This window comes from Miniopterus natalensis, chromosome 10 (assembly GCF_054644295.1).
Source record: "Miniopterus natalensis isolate mMinNat1 chromosome 10, mMinNat1.hap1, whole genome shotgun sequence".
In the NCBI taxonomy this organism is placed as follows: Eukaryota; Metazoa; Chordata; class Mammalia; order Chiroptera; family Miniopteridae; genus Miniopterus; species Miniopterus natalensis.
The window spans coordinates 26139766-26158956 of NC_142090.1; the positions used below are offsets into that span (position 1 = coordinate 26139766).

The 19191-nt window shown below is 38.6% G+C and overlaps 1 protein-coding gene across 1 annotated transcript in view; it reads right to left on the reverse strand.

Annotated features, from left to right (window-relative positions):
- Window positions 1–19191, reverse strand: part of CFTR (CF transmembrane conductance regulator) — a 224194-nt gene that overhangs the window by 69457 nt on the left and 135546 nt on the right.

Sequence of the window (19191 nt, forward strand, 5' to 3'; positions counted from 1 at the left end):
TGCTGATGCCTATTTTCAATAATTAAGAGCTTTAGTAATCACGGTACTAAGTGTGCCAAACAGGCAACATCAGGCTCAAATTTACCCTTTAATCTAACATCGCTCATTAAATTTACTATTCAAATTGGAGCTTACTTATACTCTATCTTGTGGTTGTTGTTTGTGTTTTTTTTCCCAAAGCACATGACAAGACATCAGCAAGTGCTTGGTGAATGCAACTGTATGTATGTGGCATCCATTAAAAATAAAGAAAAGCTCAAGAAGCAGAGTCTAAAATGACATCTCAAAATATTTTGTCAAGGTTTTTACTATTTCAATAAATAATATAACAGGCTTCTTTAAGCATCTTAATTTTGAAATATTATGGCTTCCCCAAACTCTGTCATTAAGCAATTAAACATCATCCCTTATGTCTTGTAGAGAATATATATATATCACTGGCTGATATAGAGGATACAAATGATTTGCTGATGGCCCATCAATTCTAACATAAATTCTATCCCATAAACCAGAAGTCAGCAGAATTGTGGCTCAATAGCTAAATCCAGCCATACCCATTTGTTTACATTTGCTTTGCCCTACAAAGGCAGAGTTGAGTAGTTGACATAGAGACCATATAGCCCACAGAGGTAAAAATAGTTACTATATGACCCTTTATAGGGATATGTTTGGTGATCTCCTGCCATGACTCAAAAAATCAGAGTTAAAATGAATCTTATATAATCTAATCTAGTGATTCACAAGTCTAGATACACATTAGAATAACCTGAAACATTTTCAAAAAATATAGACATCATGCCCAGACACCCTGCCCCAACCAACAGAACTGACTTAATTGGTCTTAGAGGACCTGAGTAATCTATAATTCCTCATGTGCTGCCAGGTTGAGAACCTCTGATCTAATCCCTTCCTTCTTGGTATAAATGAGAAAATCTAAACCCAGGAAGCTAAAGTGACACACAAAGCTCAACAAACTTCTTAGCACTCCAGCAATCCCTTAGGGTTCTCATAAACTTCCACTAATTCAGGACCAGAGAACATCAACTGGTTTGGAGTTCTTTAATCATCTCTGACAATGGCAGTGGTGAATAACTTAATCACTGGACTACAGCACTCAGGGAGGGTGGCAGATATGTGTGATTCCTGTGAGCAACTGGAATAATGCCTGACACATGCCAATCAAGAGTTGAAACATTTCATATGAAAAGATGTTAGAAGAGAGAGAATATCAGAGCTGACAAGAATCTTAGAAAATTCCTAACCAAACTGTTTCATCTTACAAACACAAAAAGTGAAGCTTTCAAGGGTGTTAATGGCTTGTCTAAGCTCAACTTTTGGGTGGTAAGGCCAGAATGAAATGCAGAGTAGAAAACCACTCTGCAGGATGAAAAGGGAGTGGTTAGATGGAAAGAAATCTTGTGACAGAGGCCATGAGAGGAAAATATAATATAATGGCTCATGAGAACCAAAAAACAAAGGTATGATCAAGAGACCATTAAAAAGAGGCACACAGCAGGTTTCAGGCTCGATTCTGAGTTGGGGGCATGCAAGAGGCAGCCGATTAATGATGACTCTCATCATTGATGTTTCTCTCTCTCTCTCTCTCTCTCTCTCTCTCTCTCTCTCTTCCTCCCCTTTCCTGTCTCTGAAATCAATATTTTTTTTAAAAAAGGCACACACACACACACGATAAATGAACCCTCCCTCCAGATTCTTATAGCAGAAACTATTTTCTTTCTATTTTAATCCTCACCAGAGGATGTGTTTATTGATTCTAGAGAAAGCTAGGGAGAGGGAGTGAGGGAAGGAAGGAGGGGAGGGAGAGGGAGAGGGAGAGAGACATCAGTGTGAGAGAGAAACATCAATCGGTTGTCTCCCATGCCCAGACCAGGGATGGAACCAGCAACTTAGGTATGTGCCCTGATGCGGAATAGAACCCTCAAAACTTTGGTGTATGGGACAATGCTCCAACCAACCAGAGATGCTATTTTCAATACAAGAGAATTAGCCATCAGGAGCAATGAAGAAAAGCCAGGTTCCCCTATTCTCTTCACAGTAGGTTTCTTATTCATTGCACAGTCACTTGATTTTTAATGGAACTCAAAATAAACATGGGCAATAAAAGGACAAAGGAGAAACAGAAGGAGTTTCTATTGACAGAAAACTTTTCAGATTGCATCAATCTTGAAAAAACTTTCTGGAGTTCCATTAACTGGATTGTGAGCCTTATAGACACACAATAGTCCCTGCTAATCATTTCCTTTCTCTTGTGTTATAAAGAACACACAATAACAAGGATGGTTTGTCTGCTGATATCGTAAAGAGAATTAAAGAAGCAGGATAAAAGTCACACGCTCAGATCTTTTAGTTGTGCTCACTATATAACAGATAGCCCTAAAAAGGCACAAACTGTCAACTGCCTCATACAAACAATGAGACTATGAGTATAGGAAAGTTATCAGTCACTAAATGTCTTGATAGTGTTAAGTCTGAAACATCACTTTTGTACCCTTTAGCTCTTATTTATTTATTTTGATTCCTTCATTCATTCACGGAGGCAGAAATCTAGGTATGCATTGCCTATTTAAGATACATAATCCTTATGTAGCTAAGAATAGGAGAAAGAGAGCTTTATGGCACTAAAAGTGGCAGGTATCTTGTGAATCCATAGGAAATAAATCAGCACACAGCTTTGTTAATTAAGAATGCAAAAAATTTAAGATAATAATTTTAGAAAAATCAATATAATATTTGCCATATGGAGTTAAAACAAATTAACACTTCTCTTTTCATCCTATCTACAGAATGGTATGAAATATGCAACTGAAATGAATAGAGAGACATATACACAATTCATGCTAAAATAAAGAGTGAATTAGAAATAATAGTTTTTAAAACAATGTGTTATAAATGAATAACTGAAAATCCTTAACATGGAGGTTTATAATGGGAATTACTAAACTAGGCTCTGATAATTTTACAATATTTTTTAATTTCTGGGGTGATTCACAATTTATTTTACTGCAGTAAGTCCTCACTTAACATTGTCAATAGTGACTTTAAGGGAAAAGATGTATAATGAAACCAATTTTACTATAGGCTAATTAATATACAGAAGACTTAAGTTCCTACAGCATCTTATCAAATTATAACAAAATGACATTGAATGAAACAATGTTATTTGAGAACCTGCTGTATATTGTTCATAAAGTGACAAGGTCCAGATGATTTTTTTCAAACCTGGTAAAAAAAACCTAGACAAATTAGTAGATAAAATAGACACTTGTTTCTCTTCAATAGTCTCTTAATATCCCATGTATTTTGAGGAGCTTCGGGACAAGAACTTATTGCCTAAAATGTCAAGTCTACTATGAGATATTCTGTCACTGTGTTTTATGAACACATGGGGGTGTCAAATTGGTAGTTGGAAGCATGTTTAGAGAGCATGCTAGTAAACTATAGATATGAATGTGTGATCCATTAAGAGATGGTTTTTGAAATATGGCATTAGAAGCAGCAAGAGAGAGAGAGTAGATATAAGGGCTAAAATATAGCTGAGGTTTAGAGATCTGCAAAAAAACCCCACAAAAAAACAAGTAAACAAGCCGGTGCCAGCAAAGAGGAGTAAGGTAGAACCAGAACGATAACTGTAAAACAAGGTGGAAGTAGCATCAAGAAAATAAGAAAGTATCACGAGAGATCCAAGATGACGGCGGATTAAGTTGAAGCTACACTGACACGCTCCCAGAACCAAACTGGAATTACACCTAAAACAGAGAAAAACAATCCAGAATAATCAACCACAACTGAAGACGAGTGGGGGAGCACCCTCATAACCAAGGATGAAAAGTGGAGACCACATAGAGACTGGTAGGAAGTACAGACATGTGAGAGTGCTGGCTATGCTCCCACAGGCAGCAGCTGAAGGTCTGGAAGGATATCTCATCTGTGGGGTGTTCCCACTGAGGACTCTGGAGCCTAAATCCCATGCTGGGCTTCCCAGCCAAGAGCACCAGAACTCAGAAAAGTACCCACATAACATCTGACTGTGAAAGCAGGCAGGTTTCTGTCTTCCAGGGAGAGGAAGCTGGAACTACAGGTACCAACACACAAAGTTTCCTGTGCAGCCACTTACCTTGGGCTCCAGAAAAGGGAGGACAGAGTGGACTGGAGCTGTGTGGGGCAAATCTGGGATTGTGGGCTCTGGAGAGTAAGTTCAGAGGGCACCCCTCTGGGTTCCTGTGCCAAGTGATTCGGCCAAACTGCAGAGGCCATCTTTCTCAGGCAGAAATTTTCAGCTTTTGCATGGGGGGGGGTTGGTGGTGGAAGCAATTGACCCACCCTACCGGAAAGCCTCTCACCTTACGCAGAGGAATTTCTATCACCTGAGGCTTGGTAAGAGACTGAAAACAACCAGCCAACCCACCCTGTGGGGCTTCTACAGCCTGAGGCTCATTAAGAGAATCAGATTAATCAGCCTTCAGGCAGAGGCATAACTCAGAGTGCTTTGAGTCTTTGCCTGATCTGCTTCAGGACCTGGGCCTTGGAAAAATCAGACTTTGGTGTGCATTTTGGTCCTGTCCAAATGCACCCAGCCCCAGCAGAGGAGACCTCAAGCCGAGGGTTGTTGATAGCTCCAAAAAGGGTACTCAGGGCCAGTCAAAAACTGAGCCTGACATAGGCCTGTACCAGAGACCCTCTAAAAAGACTGAGAGTCCTAGCAGATCTACCTAACACTTAAAAATAAACCCAAAAAGGCAGCCAAAATGGGGAGACCAAAACACAAGCCACAAATGAAAGAACAAGAGAATTCTCCAGAAAAAGAGCTAAATGAAATGGAGATAAGCGATCTATCAAATATAGAGTTCAGAATACTGATTGTAAGGGTGCTCAATAGTATGAAAAAAGATACGGAAACTATGAAGGAAATTAAGAATGACATAGCAGAAATAAAGAATACATAAAAAAGAATAAACAGCAGATTAGAGGAAGCTGAGGATCAGATCAGTGAATTAGAAGACAGAGTAGAAAAAAAAATCACTCAATCAAAGACCCAGAAAGAAAAAAACAATTAAAAAACAGGAGGACAGTCTAAGGGAGCTGCGGGACAACATGAAACATAACAATATTCACATTATAGGAGTGCCACAGGAGGTCAAAAGTAAGCAAGAGTTAGAGAACCAGTCTGAAGAAATAATGGCAGAAAACTTCCCTAACCTGGTCAAGGAAAAAGTCACACAAGTTCAGGAGGCACAGAGGCTCTCAAGCAAGAAGAATCCAAAGAGGCCCATGCCCAGACACATCATAATTAAAATGCCAAGAATTCAAGACAAAGAAAGAATCTTAAAGGCAGCAAGAGAAAAGCAATCTGTTACCTACAAAGGAGCCCCCATAGGCTGTCAGCTGACTTCTCATCAGACACTCTACAGGCTAGAAGGGAATGGCATGAAGTATTCAAGGTAATGAAAAACAAGGATCTGAAACCAAAACTACTTTATCTAGCAGGCTATCATTCAAGATAGATGGCGAAACAAAGAGCTTCCCAGACAAAAAAGGCTAAAGGAGTTTATCACAACCAGACTGGCACTGCAGGAAATGTTAAAGGAACTGCTGTAATTAGAAGTAGAAATAGAGTCTGACAGAGAGAAACATAGGTATAAAGAATAAAATGGAAATAGATAAGTATCTATCAATAACCTTAAATGTAAATGGACTAAATGTCCCAATAAAAAGATATAGGGTGGCTGATTGGATAGGAAAACATGACCAAAATATATGCTGTCTATCAGAGATCCACCTCAGAACAAAAGACTCACATAGGATGAGAGTGAAGAGATAAAAAAATTTTCAATGCAAATGGAAATGGAAAAAAAGCTGGGGTAACAATACTCATACCAGCAAAAAGACATCAAAATGAAGACCAAACAAGAGACAAGAAAGGTCATTACATAATACTAAAGGGATCAATCCAATAGGAGGATAAAACCCTGATAAACATATATACACCCAATATAAGAGCACCTAAATTTATAAAAAAACTTCTGGAGGACTCTAAGGGAGAGATCAACAGCAATACAGTCATACTAGGGGATTTTAACACCCCACTGACTTTACAGGATAGGTCTTCCAGACAAAAAATCAACAAGGAAACAGTGAACCTTAATGACACACTAGATCAGATGGATTTAACTGACATTTACAGAATATTCCACCCCGAAGCTGCAAAATATACATTCTTCTCAAGTGCACACAGAACAGTCTCAAAGATAGACCACATGTTAGGACACAAAACAAGTGTCTACTAGTTCAAGAAGATCGAAATAATATCATGCATCTTCTCTAACCACAATGGCATTAAATTAGAAATCAACTACATTAAAAACACTAAAAAACATTTAAACACATGGAGGCTAAATAGCATTATTTTTAAAAAATATATATCTTTATTGATTTCAGAGAGAGGAAAGGAGAGGGAGAGGGAGAAATAGAAACATCAATGATGAAAGAGTCATTGATCGAGCCCACAGCCCGGGCATGTGCCCTGACAGGGAATCAAACCCCGATTGCCTGGATCCTAGGTCGACGCTCAACCGCTGAGCCACACCAGGCTGGGCAATAGCATTTTTTTTAAAACAATGAACGGGTTACCAAAGAGATCAAGGAAGAAATCAAAAACTTCCTGGAAACAAATGAAAATGAACACACAACTCCAAATCTATGGGACACAATGAAAGCAGTCCTGAGAGGGAAGTTGATACCACTACAAGCCTACTTCAGAAAACAAGAAAAATTTTTAATACCCTCTGTAAACCTACAACCTAAAAATTTAGAAAGAGAACAACAAGGAAGGCCCAGAGTAAGTAGAAAGAAGGGAATAATAAAGATCAGAGCAGAAATAAATGACATAGAGACTAAGAAAACAATACAAAAGATTAATGAAACCAAGAGCTGGTTCTTTGAAACATAAACAAGATTGAGGAACCTTCAGCAAGACTTATCAAGAAATAATGAGAAAGGAACCAAACAAACAAAAGCAAACGCAAAAGAGGTGAAATAACAACTGACCCAAAAGATATATGAAGGATTGTAAGAAAATACTATGAATAACTATACACCACCAAGCCAGACAACCTGGATGAAATGGACAAATTCCTAGAAAAATACAACCTTCAAAAAAACAATCAGGAACAGTCGGAAAACCTGAATAGGCTGATAACTGCTGATGAAGTTGAAGCAGCAATCAAAAGCCCTGGGTTGGATGGCTTCACAGGGGAGTTTTATCAAACATTCAATGAAGAATTAACACCTACCCTCCTCAAACTATTTCAAAAAATCCAAGAGAAAGGATCACTTCCAATCTCTCTTTACGAGGCCAGCATTAGCCTAATTCCAAAACCAGATAAAAACACTACAAAGAAAGAAAATTATAGGCCAATATCCGCAATGAACATAAATGTTAAAATCCTCAACAAAATATTAAGAAATCAGATCCAGCAATATATTAAAAAGATCATACACCATGACCAAGTAGGATTTATTCCAGGGATGCAAGGCCAGCACAATACTGTCAAATCAGTAAATGTGATACATCACATAAACAAATTGAAAGACAAAAATCATATGATCAAATCAATAAATGCAGAAAAAACATTTGATAAAATCCAACATCCAGTTTTGATAAAAACTCTCAGCAAGGTGGGGAAAAAGGGATCATACCTCAACATAACAAAGGCTATATATGACAGACCTACAGCCAACATCATACTCAATGGGCAAAAACTAAAACCATTTTTCCTAAGAACAGGAACAAGACAGCAGCATCCACTTTCACCACTCTTATTCAACATAGTACTGGAAGTCCTAGCCACAGAGATCATAAAGTAGAAAACATAAAAGGCATCCAAGTTGGAAAGGAGGAAACAAAACTGTCATTATTTGCAGATGACATGATATTGTAAAACAAAACCCTAAAGGCTCCACCAAAAAACTACTAGACTTAATAAATGAATTCAGCAAGGTAGCAGGATACAAAAATAACACCCAGGAATCGATGGTATCTTTATACACCAATAATGAACTCTCAGAAAGAGAAACTAAAAAATCAATCCCATTTACCATTGCAACTATAAACATAAGATACCTAAAAATAAACTTAACCAAAGATGTAAAACACTGGTACTCGGAAAACTACAGGACACTGAAAAAGGAACTAGAGGAAGATATAAACAAATGTAAAAATAGACCATGTTCATGGATTAGAAGAATTAATATCATTAAAATGTCCATACTACCCAAAACAAGCTATAAATTCAATGCAAATTGAAATATACCAACAACATATTTCACAGATCTAGAACAAACACTTTGAAAATTTATATGGAACCAAAAAACACCCCGAATAGCCACGGCAATCTTTAGAAAGAAGTACAAAGTTGGAAGAATCACAGTACCAGATATAAAGTTATACTACAAAGCCACTGTAACAAAAAAAAAAGCCTGGAACTGGCACAAGAACAGACATATAGATCAGTGGAATAGAATAGAGAACTCAGAAATGGACCCAAATCACTATGTTCAATTAATATTCGACAATTGGGGCCAAAGCATGCAATGGAGTAAATACAATATCTTCAATAAATGGTTTTGGGAAAATTGGACAGGGACATGAAAAAAAAAAATAAAACTAGACCACCGACTTACACCACACACAAAAATAAAAAAATGGATACAAGACTTAAATGTAAGCTGTGAAACCATATAAATCCTACAAGAAAGCACAGGCAGAAAAGTTTCAGACATTGTAGCAATGTGTTTGCTGACACATCTCCTAGGGCAAGAGAAACTAAGGAGAAAATAAACAAATGGGACTACATCAAAATAAAAAGCTTCTGCACAGCAAAAAAATAAATAAATAAATCAACAACAAAAAAGGGAGTCCACTGTATGGGAGTATATATTTGTCAATGACACATCAGATAAAGGATTAATATCCAAAATATATAAGGAACTCATATAACTTAACAAAAGGAACAAAAACAATTCAATTAAAAAATGGGCAAAGGAACTAAATAGACACTTCTCCAAAGAGGACATACAGGAGGCCAAGAGACATGAAAAATGCTCAAAGTCACTAATCAGAGAAATGCAAATTAAAACCACATTGAAGTATCACTTCACACCTGTCAGAATGGTTACCATCAACAAATCAACAAATGACAAGTGCTGGGGAGGATGTGGAGAAAGGGGAACACTAGTACACTGCTGGTGGGAATGCAGACTGATGCAGCCACTATGGAAAGCAGTATAGAGTTTCCTCAAAAAATTAAAAATTGACCTGCCATTTGGCCCAGTGATCCCACTTCTAGGAATATATCCTAAGGAACCTGAAACACCAATCACAAAGAACTTATGTACCCCTATGTTCATAGCAGCACAATTTACAATTGCTAAGATCTGGAAACAGCCCAAGTGCCCATCAGTAGATGAGTGGATAAAAAAGCTGTAGTACATTTACACCATGGAATACTATGCAGCTGTTAAAAAGAAGGATCTTTTATCCTTTGGGACAGCATGGAGGGAACTGGAGAGTATTATGCTAAGTGAACTAAGCCAGTCAGAAAAAGACAAGTACCACATGATCTCTCTTATATGTGGAATGTAATAAACAAAACAAACTGATGCACAAAATGGATCCAGAGACATAGAAGCATGGAACAGACTGAGGGATCTCAGAAGGAAGGTGGGGATGGTGGAGTGGGCGAGGAGAGATTAATCAAAAACTTATATGTTTATAAGTATAATCTATGGACACAGACATTGGTCTGGTGAAGGCTTGGGGGTGGGGTGGATGCAGAATGGAGGGGATCAATGGGGGTATAAACGGGACATCTGTAATATTTCCAACAATAAAGATAAAAAAATAAATTAATTTAAAAAAAAGAAAGAAAAGAAAACAGGACCCAAATATATGCCGTCTAAAAGAGACCCACCTCAGAACAAAAGACTCACACAGGCTGGGGAAAACAAAATTCTGGAGGACTTTAAAGGAGAGATCAACTGCAATATAGTCATAGTAGGATACTTAAACACCCCATTGACTTTATTGGATAGATCTTCCAGACAAAAAATCAACAAGGAATCAGTGACTCTAAATGACACAAAAATCAGATGGATTTTATTGAACATTTCACCCCAAAGCTGAAGGATATGCAGTGTCCTCAAGTGCACATGGGACATTCTCAAAGATAGGGCACACGTTAGGCCACAAAGCAAGCCTCTACAAGTTCAAGAAGATTAAAATAATATCAAGCATCTTCTCAGACATTTACACAATGGAATACTATGCAGCAGTAGAAACAAAGGATCCCTCACCCTTTGAGACAGCATGGTGGGACCTGGAGAGTATTATGCTGAAACATGCCAGTCAGAGAAAGACAAGTGTTACATGATCTTACTCATATGTGGAATCTAATGAAGAAAATTGGTCCAAAGACATAGAAACATGGAACAAACTGAGGAATCTCAGAACAAAAGTGGGGGTGGGTGGGGAGATATTATTATAATAATTTATATGCATATATGCATAACTCTTGGATACAGACAATAGTGGGGTGAAGGCCTGGGAGGAGGGGTACAGGGTGAAGAGGATCAACGGAGGAAAAGAGAGTACATTTGTAAGGCTTTCAACAATAAAGATTAAAAAAAAAAAAAAAAGGAAGTGTCATGAGAAGGATTTTTCCATGGCATAAATACTGGTGAGACGTTGAGGGAGACAAAAGCATTAGCTCTGGCAAGATATTGGTCATGAGTTATGGAGGTGATGAAAATGAAATGACATCGATTGTAGAAAGAATGGGGAAAAGAAAACAGAGACAAGCACTCTTTTCAAAAAATTTGGCTGTAAATAAGTCAATGAAATGGGGCACAACCTGGAGGTCAAGGAAAGGCAGCTTTAAACTAGAAAGAAAGATCCCACAAAGAAAGGTTAATTGCATATTACTGGTCTTTATATAAGAGCAAAGACACAGAGAGAAAGTGACACACATGAATAGAGGTTCAGCAGGGTTGTGCATTAGAAGGGAAATGAGGAACTTCTTCATGGTTGCTTCTGTTTTTTGTCTATGAAGTGTGTAGCAAGGTCATTTGCTGAGAGTGCAGGAAGTGGAACTATTAAAGCACCCGAGAAGAGGCAAGAAGGTAGGAAAGAACTATCTTAGGGGATAAAATAAAGAATTAATGAGGGCAATCTAAGATGGCAGCAGAGTAGGTGGAAGCTATACTCACCTCCTCTCAGTATCAAACTGGAATTACAACTAAATTATAGAGCAATCATCCTGAATAACCATCTGAAGACTAGCTGAAGAGAAGTCTTATAACCAAGGTTTTACAGAAGAAGGCACATAGAGTTTGGTAGAAAAGGCAGAGACGTGAATAGGAATGGCCCCACTCCAATACCCGGTGGCTAAGAGTCTGGAGGGATATCTGAGCTGCAGGAGTTCTCCCTAAAAAGTATGGGGTCAGAACCTTAAGCTGGGCTCCCCAGCCCAGAGCACCAGAGTCAAGAAAAGATGCCCACATAAATCTGACTGTGAACATTGGTGGGGATCCTATCTGTCAGGGAGAGACAGGAGTCTCCTAGAGACACAGGTGCATTCTTAAAGGTCTAACACAGAGAATTCCATTCATAGTCACTCACCCTGGACTCCAGCAGAGGGAGGGCTAAGCAGACTAGAGTCATGTGAGAAGTGTCTGGGGTATGTGTCTAGAGAGAGAGATTAAAGAGATAGCCACCAGGATCCCTGTGCTTAGTCCATCTTGCACACTGTCAATGCCATCTGTCTTAGGTGGAGTACACCCTTCCATATGGCATCAGCCTGGGGGCAAACAATAGCCCCACCCTCTGGATTTCCCCTTGCACCACTCTGCAGAGCTTATGCCTGCCAAGGAGTCAGCCGCCTTGGTCAGCTGCCTTGGTGTAAAGATCTGTAATGATCATGAGGCATCAATGACTAAGTTGTGTAGTTTTGGGATGGGGACCATTCCCCTCATTTTCCCATGAACCTGACCGGTGCTTCCCACTCACGAGATATCCACTAGAACCACCCTCCAGGATTCTGGCAGTCATATCATCTGGGCTTTGGCAGCCCTGTCCACCATATTCCTACTGGCTCCACCCGGCCAAGTTCAGGGCAAAATCCAAGACAGACTGAGTTGTGTGGCTCTTCATGAGGCCCTCAACCTTTAACTTCCCAGAAGCCTGACTGGCAACTGCCCTTCATGGGATATCCACTAGCCCCATCCTCCCAGCAACTGATGGACCCAGCGTGCTGAGCACCTTCTCCTCCTGGCAAAATCTGAGACAGACTGAGTTGTGTAGTTCTAGGATGGGGTGATTTTTCCCTCACACACCCAACTGAAGCACTACCCTCCCTTCATATTGCCAAATCATGGTCTGTTTGGGCCTGACGAACTCTGTTGACCGCATCCTGATGACTCCCTGAGAACCTGCCCCAATACAAAGGTGTGCAAGCACCCAGTGGGTGGCAGCTAGATTTGGCATACTGGGGGACATTTGCTGAGTGGACCCAAACCCAGCACTAGCACTGAGTTGGAACCTGTATCAATTGTGAACACCACTAGCCCCTACCTGGTGACTCACTGAGAACCCACCTAATGCAACTCGAGTACCACCAGAGGCTCCTTTAGTGACTAGGCCTAACAGGCAGTTGGCAGGTGAAAGCAGGTGGAGGCACATCTCAGGTGTATTGGAACTTTTGCTGACCTACCTCCAGGCCTGGTGCTGATAAAAGCAGGTCTTGGTGCACAGTTTGGTCCTTGCGGCATGCACCCAGGCCCAGCAGAGGCAGCCACAAACTATGTATCGCTTATAGCTCCAAACAGGTCATCCAGGGCCAGTCACAGGCAGTGTCTGCCATTGTCCTGCACCAGAGTCCCTCTCAAGAGAACCAGAACCAACACACACAGTGGCCAGCTTCAGACAACATAAGAGCAGGATCCAATAAACTTCAAAAGGGGCATATCCAAAGGAAGATCTTGGCAGTCACCAAACTCTGCTGTGGCAAATTCTGCATCATGTGGTCACCACCTACACAACATTTCACATGCTATGGTCAATGTTGAGCCTCACAGACTGCCAGGCTGAGGGTTGATCCCACACATGAACAAGCCAATAGCAGTCAAGACTCAATTACAACAAGAGGGCTCACATAAGCCACACAACGGACATTCTTGGAGCACCCAGCTCAGGTGATCAAGGAAACTGCACTGCTGGACCCAAGGGGGCACCTACTATATAAGGTCACCCCATGAAGACTGGGAGTCATAACAGATCTATCTAATACATAGAAACAAGCACAAAGAGGCAGCCCAAACAGGGAGACACAGAAGGAGGCCCCACATGAAAGAACAGAAGAAATCTCCAGAAGAAGAGCTAAAGTAAATGGATGGAAGCAACTTATCAGATATAGGTTTCAAAGAAATGGTTATAAGGATGCTCAACATCATGAAAAAGGATATAGAAACCATAAAAAAGGACCAGTCAGAAATGAAGAATACAATATTTGAAATGAAGAATACACTGGAAGGAATAAACAGTAGGTTGGAAGCAGAGGATCGAACCAGCAGTTTGGAAGACAAGGTCGAAATAAACACCCAGTCAGAGCAGTAAAAAGAAAAAAATATTTTAAAAAGTGAGGATAGTTTAAGGGACCTTTGCGACAACATGAAATGTTGGGGATACAAGAAGGAGAAGAGAGAGAAAACTTATATGAGGAAGTAATGACTGAAACTTTCTTACCTGGTGAAGGAAAAAGACACACAAGTACAGGAAGTGCAGAGTTCCAAAAAAGATAAACCCAGAGGCCCATGCCAAGGTACACAATAATTAAAATGGTGAAGGAGAAGGAGGAGGGGGAAGAAAAAGGGGGGGAGGAGGAGGAGGAGAAGGAGAAGCAGTAGTAGTGAAGGACAGAGGAATACAGTTGAAAGAATAAAAATGGCAATAAATACATACTTATCAATAATCACTTTAATGTAAATGTCTTAAATGCTCAAATCAAAAGACATAACATAGCTGAATGGATAGGAAAACAAGAACCATATATATACTGTCTACAAGAGAGACCCACCTAAGAAAGAAAGGTACACAGAGACTGAAAGTAAAGAAATGGAAACAGATATTTCATGCAAATGGAAATGAAAATAAAAGCTCGGGTAACAATGCTTATAGATTTTATAGACAAAATGGTCTTTAAAACAAAGACTATTGTAAGAGACATAGAAGGACACTACATAAAGATAAGGGGAGTAATCCAACAAGAGGATATAACTCTTACAAATATTTATGCACCCAACATAAGAACTTTACACTTACATGAACTGGAAAAACAACAATAAACAAATCCCAAAGTGAGGTGATAAAAGGAAATAATAAATATCAGGCAAAAATAAACAAAATAGAGTGTATAAAAGAAAATAAAAGAGCAATGAAATCAAGGGCTGGTTCTCTGAAAAGATAAACAAGATTGACAAACCTTTAATCAGACTCATCAAGACAAAAAGAGAGAGGACCCAAATAAATAAAATCAGAAGTAAAAATGTAACCACTGACACCACAGAAATACAAAGAATTGTAAGAAAACATTACAAATAACAATATGCCCACAAATGGGACAATCTGGAAAAAATAAATAAATTCCTAGAAACATACAATCTTCCAAAACTGAATCAGAAAGAATCAGAAAATCTGGGTAGACAGATTACAAATAATGAAATTAAAGCAGTGATAAAAAAAAAACTAAAAAAAAACCTCCCAACAAACAAAAGCCCTGGACTGGATGGCTTCACAGGTGAATTTTACCAAACATTCAAAGAAGAACTAACACCTATCCTTCTCAACCTATTCCAAAAAATTGAAGAGGAGGAACAACAACCAATCTCAATTTATGAGGTCTGCATTATCCTAATTCCAAAACCAGATAAAGACATATAAGAGAAATAAAACTATAGGCCAATATTCTTGATGAATATAGATGCTAAAATATTCAACAAAATATTAGCAAACCAGATCCAGCAATACATTAAAAAGATCATCCACCATGATCAAGTGGGATTTACTCCAGGGATGCAAGGTTGGTACAATATCTGGGGAACAATAAATGTGATAAGCCACGGGAAAAAAAGAAGGTTAAAAATCACACGATTGCCCTGCCCAGGTGGTTCAGTTGGTGGGAGCACCTTCCTGTACACCAAAAGGTTGAAGGTTAGATTCCTGGGTTGGATTCCTGGTTGGGGAATGTCCGGGAGGCAAGTGATAAAAGTTTCTCTCTCACATTGATGTTTATTTATCTCTTTCTTTCTCTCTCTCTACCCCTTCCTCTCTCTAAAACCAATAAAAACATATCCTCAGATGAGGATTAAAAAGATAGAAAAATTTTAAATCACGTGAGCATTTCAATAGATGCAGATAAAACATTTGGTAAAAGCCAGCACCTGTTTATGATAAAAACTCTCAGTAAAGTGAGAGTAGAGGGAACACAATAAAGGCCAAAAAATGAAACTAGATCCACTTCTTATACCACACACAAGAATAAACTCAAAGTAGATTATAGACTTAAATGTTAGACTTGAAACTGTAAAAATCCTAGAAGAAAAGATAAGCAGTAAAAACCTGGACATTTCTTGTAACAATATTTTTTTCTGATATATCTCCTCAGGCAAGGAAAACAAAAGAAAAAAATAAACAAATGGGTCTACATCAAACAAAAAGTTTTTGCACAGCAAAGAAAACCATCAACAAAATGAAAAGAAAACCCACTGAATGAGAGAATATATTCTCCCATTGATAAGGAGTTAATATCCAAAATGGACAAAGAACATAAAATTCAACGCCAAAAAAAGAGAAATGATACAATTAAAAAATTGGCAAAGAGCCTGAACAGACACTTCTCCAAGAAGACATACAGATTGCCTATAGACATATGAAAAGATCGTCAACATCACTAGTCATCAGAGAAATCAAAACCACAATGGGTTCACACCTCACACCTGTCAGAATAGCTATTATCAATAAATCAACATCAACAAGTGGTGGTGAGGACGTGGAGAAAAGGGCACCCTGTGCACTGCTGGTGGGAATGCAGATGGGTGCAGCCCCCGTGGAAAGGAGAAGTTTCCTCAAAAAATTAAAAATGGAGCTGCCTTACAACCCAGTGATCCCACTTCTGGGAATATAGTCGAAGAAACCTGAAAAAAGTAATTTAAAAGAATATATGCACCCTTATGTTCATTGCAGTGCTATTTCCAATAGCCAAGATTTGGAAGGAGCCCAAGTATTCTGTAGTAGATGAGTGCATAAAAATGTGGTACGTTTACACAGTGGAATACTACTCAGGCATAAAAAAGAAGGAAATCTTACCCTTTGTGACAGCATGGAAGCTGGAGAATATTAAGCTAAGTGAAATAAGCCAGTCAGAGCAAGACAAGTACCGTATGATTTTACTTATATGTGGAATTTAATGAACAAAATAAACTAACAAAATAGAAAAATATAGAGAATAGACTGACAGCTGTGAGAGGTGAGGGGAGGTTGCAGAGCTGGGTGAAAAAGGTGAAGGAATTAAGGGAAGAACAAAACCATACCCTCATGCACACAGACAACTCTGGCAATTACCAGAGGGAAAGGGGTCTGGGAGGAGGTAGAAGAAGGTATAGGAGGGAAAAATGGTAAAGGAAGGAGATTTGACTTGGGCTGGTGAACACACAACATAATATACAGATGATGTATTATAGAATTGTACCCTTGAAACCTATATAATTTTATTAACCAATGTTACCCCAATAAATTCAATGAAAAAGAAAAACAGGTAATTAATTAGAAAGGAGTAATAAAAGGGTTGTTGGCCAGTTTTTAGTGCTGATATTTGAAGTGTATAGTCCATCATTAATACAAAGTGACCAGAAGTAGTAATGAGTATCATCATCCAAATATTACCTTTATTGGTTGAAAGCTAATGAAAGCTAGGTACCTGTGTATAAGCAATGGATGAACTATAAAAGAAAAATCATATTGCCATTTTCATAACTTCATAGTTCTGTTGACACTTCACTGTGTCCATGTCAAATGGGAAAATAAAATATTCTTTCCAAATCTAAAGTTTTTTCTCAATAGTCCAGCACTGAAAAACTAAAAGCACATGTCAAGCAAAACACTGTTTACTGCATGCTAAACTGAGATCTAAATTCAGTTAACAAATCAGTAAAATAAAATGAGAACATATTGAGTTTTTACTTCAGAGGTCATAAAGATGTTCAAATGTGAAACTGGAGGACATAGGTATCTCCCCGCCTTGTACTCTGAACATATGCCAGGTGAAAATTTAAAAATTACTGTATAACTTTAGCAACTGCATGGGTGAAAGCAGTATGATGGGAATTAATACCTAAATAAATATCCACCAAGGCCCAAGAAAGACCACTTGTGTGATTTGGCAGGGAAATGAAAACTAACACAACCACTTTCACATTCAAACAAAAGAGCAGGACTTTTTAAAATGAGATAAAATTCATACTGACACTTTTTTTTTGTTAATCTTCACCTGAGGATATCGTTTCCATTGATTTTTAGAGAGAGTGGAAAGGGTAGATAAGAGAGAGTGAAAGAGAGAAACACCGATGTGAGAAGGCACATTGATTGTTTGCCTCCCACATGGCCCAGACCAGGGCCAAGACCAAACCTGCAACCCAGGTGAATGCCTTGGACTGGGAATTCAATCCAGGACCCTTTGGTGTATGGACCAATGGTACAAGCCAGGGCAACAACAGAAGTTTTGACATCTATGTGTAGAGGTTGTTACATAAACCAAGGCAATTAATATGGCAAAGAGAAAGGAACTGTGGATATACAGGCTGAGATATTTTAGAAAAAGAGGTGACATAATGAGGGTTTTAATTATAAAGTCAAAGTTGTAGAAAGTTGGGAAGAATTATATAAATGCAAGCACAATATTTATTTACTCTTCTGCTATTTTCCAACAGAAACATTTTAAAGTACATTTACGATAGACACCCAACCCCAAAAGCATAAAAGCCAAGTGAGGAGATGAATGAGTACCTAAAAAGAACTGGTCAAACTCAAAGAAATAACGTTAAAGGAAAAGAGATAAACCCTACTATAAACCATGTTAAGGTTAAATTGCATTTTAATGAATTATTAAAATGCTTTGGTTAAATAAAATACTAAGAAACATAGGTAAAAAGAGGACATTAAAAGGTTTGGGCTTTTTCCCCTAGAGGTATTTTTTATAATGATATTTGTTCTGGTAGGAATTGATTATACAAATGTCACAGCTGAATGAATGTGTGTGGTTTGAGAACAAGTAAACTGTCTCAGAGAATGGGAAAAGGAACTTGGACTGGAATAAAAGTCATTCTCATCATGGGTTTCTAGACCCTCCACCAATGTCATAATGGATGACTAATTTTAAATACAGTACTCCAGACAGACTGAGAAAAGTTGATGATTAAGCTATCCAGACAAACTACACTGTGTGATTGAAAATTAGTATTTATTTGTGGGGTTTTTTAAAACAAAAATGGGAAATCTGCCTTGCTTCCTTTATCGCTCATTCTTAATGCCACAGGATTTGCGTCCCTGACACTGTGTTAGCTCATTAACCTTAGTGCAGGCTCTGCATTCTAGGGAAACAAGACAAGAGAAACAAAAAAAACAAAATAGGATCTTTGCATACACCGATCAAGGACACAAATGTGTAATGATACTGATCAAGTAAAAAGAGAGAAGGCAATGATAAACACTTTAAGAATGAGAAAGGAGCCCAGCCGGTGCTGCACAGCTGTTGAGCATCCACCCATTAACAAGAGGGGCACGGTTCAATTTCCATTCAGGGCACATGCCCGGGTTTCAGGTTTGATTCCCAGTAAGGGGCATGCAGAAAGCAGTTGATCAATACCTCTCACCACTGATATTTCCCTCTCTCTCCCTTTCCCTTCCTCTCTGAAATAAAAAATAAAAAAAATAAAAATTTAAGAAAAAAAAGGCGCCTCTGCAGCATGGTTCAGTAGTTAAGCATAGACTTATGATCTAAGAGATCATGGTTTGATTCCTGGTTAGGGGGCATGCCCTGGTTGCTGGCTTGATCCCTAGTAGAGGGC